This window comes from Apodemus sylvaticus, chromosome 19 (genome assembly GCF_947179515.1).
Source record: "Apodemus sylvaticus chromosome 19, mApoSyl1.1, whole genome shotgun sequence".
Classification (NCBI taxonomy): domain Eukaryota; kingdom Metazoa; phylum Chordata; class Mammalia; order Rodentia; family Muridae; genus Apodemus; species Apodemus sylvaticus.
This window is the reverse complement of record NC_067490.1, coordinates 15,543,501-15,547,302: the sequence shown is the minus strand read 5'-3', so window position 1 is coordinate 15,547,302 and position 3,802 is coordinate 15,543,501.

Below are 3,802 nucleotides of genomic sequence, written 5' to 3'. Positions count from 1 at the left end.
GATTTTTGTGTTTCCTCTTTCATGACATCTGCCTGTTGATCAAGCTTCTCCTGTATTTCTTTAAGTGATTTTTGCATTTCCTCCTTATTGGCTACTAACTTATGACCCATATTCTCCTGAATTTCTTTAAGTGATTTTTGTGTTTCCCTTGTAAGGGCTTCTAGCTTTTTGAATTTTTCTCCTGAATTTCTTTAAGAGATTTATTTATGTCCTTCATGTGTTCCTCTAACATCATCCTGACCAATGATTTTAAATCCAACTCTTTGTTTTTCTGGTGTGTTGGGGTATCCAGGACTAGCTGTTGTTGGAAAATTGGGTTCAGATGCTGCCATAATGCCTTGGTTTCTGTTAGTAAAGTTCCTATGTTTGCCTTTAGCCATCTGGTTCTCACTGGTGTTAGATGGTCTTATTGTCACTGCCTGGTGCTTCAACCTTCTGTGAACTGTTAAAGTTATTTCTGGACACTGGATGACTGGGTTTCCTCTGTCCCAGATTGCTGATATGCTGCCTTCCTCTTTTGTGCCTTTGGAGCCCTGCTGAGTCTTGCCTCAAGCAATGTTATACTTGTCTTGTCTCAGTGAACCAGGTGTTCCTGGACTGCTCTGTCATGGAGCGAATATGGTGGCAGAGAGTAACTTCCTCTGTTGATCCTCATGTAGGACACAGGCCCCGCAACAGGCTGGCTGGCAAATGAACTACCTATGTGTTCTGGTACTGGGCCCAGGCAGACCCCTGGAAGTTTGCACCTCCAGAGATCTTAAGCTTGGGATAATTCAGTACCTAGTGATGCTTTTCTGCCCTGGCAGGCAGCGAAGATGGCCGCTGGGAGTCATCTCTCAGCTGCTCTCTAGGTAGGACACAGGCCCCATGACCAGCTGGCTGGCAGAAGATCCGCCTATGTGTTCAGGTCCTGGGCGCAGGCAGACCCCTGGCGGTTTGCACCCCCAGAGTTCTTAAGCTCAGGATAATCCAGTACCTAGTGATGCTTTTCTGCCCCGGCAGGCAGTGAAGATGGCCTCGGGGATTCACTCCCTCTGAGTGTTCACTTTTTGAGCACTTGGTTCCCGCTGTTTAGAGAGGTTATGGATCATTTGGGAATGTAGGCCTGGGTAGTGGAGAATGACCATTGTCTGCAAGCATTTTGAAGGTTATGCTGGCCCTGCACCTGGTCCTATTTTCTGCTCCCTGGTTCATTGATTATGTCAGGGACTTTGCCACAACTGCCACCTTCTTAGAGCTGTTCCTTCTGCCTGTTGAGGAGCTACAGAAAAGTCTTGTCTAGAAAAATTTTTGTCTAGAGAGCTTTTGTTTTTTTTGAACATGGGCTAGCATCATCACAACAAGAAGGGTGTCTACATAGAACTTAGAACGTGCTGAGAATTATTTTCCTTCACAAATCAGTCTACCATGCCAGACTTGAAGTTCTTCCCTCTTCTTCAGAAGCCTTTGATTCTGTTCCACCTCCCATGCCTATTCCAGTCTGTTTCAGATGCCTCTCCATGAGTCAAGGCACTTACCCAAGCCCCACAGACATGGCTTTCATCTGTCCACTCCAGGAAAGCAGATGCATATCATATTTCTATGAGTTTCAAGTTATAATATAATGCTACTCTTACCTTTCTTGCCAACATAAAAACAAAATATATTATTTTTTTAAACACAGTTCATACTATTTTATTAAGATCCTTTAAAGAGAGTCCCTATAATATTCACTTCTCTAATATTCACTGTATCTTGAAGGAATATTTCAGAAGTGTGAACTCTGGAAAGTAGTAGCAATTTAAGTGAAATTATCTTTTCTTTCATGTTATAAACAAACATCATGCCAGTCTGGTTTTGTAAAAAATTAAAAACGTTATATCTACAAAATGACTAGCAAACATCAAACATAAAATTACGGAGAAGGCGACTAGCTCTAGAAACCCTCTCATTGACAGTTCTTATGGAAATGATCTCCCCTGTGCTTCAAGGCTCTCTTGGAGATTCTCAATGCAGTAATTCTTTTATTTTTATTTATTTTTAAATTTTCATCTCTTTTTTTCCAGATTTTATTCTATCCCCTGCTCCACCCTCTGACTGTTACACATCCCATACTTCCTCCCCACCCCCTATCTCTACTTGCTCAGTGTTTGTTCTCTGATATACTTGGACCCTGTGACCTTGTGATCAAAACTCACTCTGTTAGAAACAACAGAAATGGGCACTCTGCATCTAAGCACGTCATCCTGACAGGGTTTGCTTAAGCAGGAGGGAGGCCAAGAGGATTTACTGCCAACTGGAAATGTGCAAGGAAGCCTCTCCAGTGTGCTAAATCCCAGTGTTAATTAAATTTTAAGTGAGGAAATTGCATTAACTATTTAGAATGCAACAGTCCTAAATCAGTCCAATCCCCAGCAAACATTTCCAGAGTCTGACCTCAGTGACCCATCAGAATTAATAACATTTCAAACTTATTCTCTCTCCACAAGTTCACAGAGATAGTAGCTAGTAATTGTCTAAATTGTATCAGATGACATCAGTACCCAAGGAGGGAAAGTTCAGTGAAGGGCTGGGGAGAAATAATTAGTTGTAGATTAGAATAATCAGATGCTTCTTTTCAAATGTTCACTTACCTGTGCACAATACTGGCCACCACACAAATTGTGATTCCAGAGTTAGTTGACTGAAATATTGATATTCACCTTTAGTGAAATGCACTTATGAAGAGGGGTCTTGACACCAGTGGTCCTATAATAAATTATTTAAAATAGAATTCCAAGGCAAATAACATCAGGAAGATTAAAATTCAGTAATTATAAAGTAACTTGCCCAGTAATGGGACCATCACAGTACTGTGGGTGTGTGTATTCGTATATGCATGCATGTCTGTACTTATGCACATGTGTGTGTATGTGTCTATGTATGTGTGTGTATATGTGTGCCTATGTGTGTATGTGTGTTTGTGTGTGTGCATATATGTATATTTTGTGTATGTGTGTGTGTATTGTGTATATGTTTGTATGTGTATCTGTATATGAGTGTGTATGTGTGTATGAGTGTGCATATATGTGTGTATGTGTGTGTATGTGTTTGTACTTGTGTGTGTGTGTTTGTGTGTGTGTGTGTTTAAAGGAGTTCAATGCATACTTCAGGCTATATCCGGCTCCCCTGTGTATGTCAGTCACCATTACCTACCACACATAGGTAATCCTGAGGAAATAGGTGGGTCCAGTTTATTTAACCAACATTTATAAAGGAACAACTGGGCTTCAAGTCTGGAGAGTGAAGCAAACATATGACAGAAGATACAGACAAGATGTTACTATGAGAAATGGGTGAAGGGTTTCAGAGCTTTGATGCCTTCTTCAGGAACACCACTGTCCCACTGCTTCTCATTTCCAGATCACAGGACATCCCATGGCTTCCATCTTGTAAGTTTTACTATTTCATTTTCTGTCTTTTCCATATCTTCAACTGAATGATTTCACTTTTCCAAGGACCTTTCCACAGAGCAAAAGACCCCACTGCCTTGGTCTTTCACAGCTGTGTCTGAGTTGTCCTTTGTTCAAAGACCAAGGTGAAATTTACTTCACATTGCAAGTTTGCTTAGAGACATTCTCCCATCCTGATTCTATCCATTTACAATGGATAAATAGGAAAAATTATCCGCAGTATTCAGAGATTTGTCTCACATCGGTTCAATTCCCTCTTCCTTATCACATGGCTGTAAATAACTATAAAGTACTATGAATTCTTGGGATTTACTAACTATCCAACGTCTGCTTTTATGAAGATTGTGATCATGGTTTCTAGATGCCTAGAT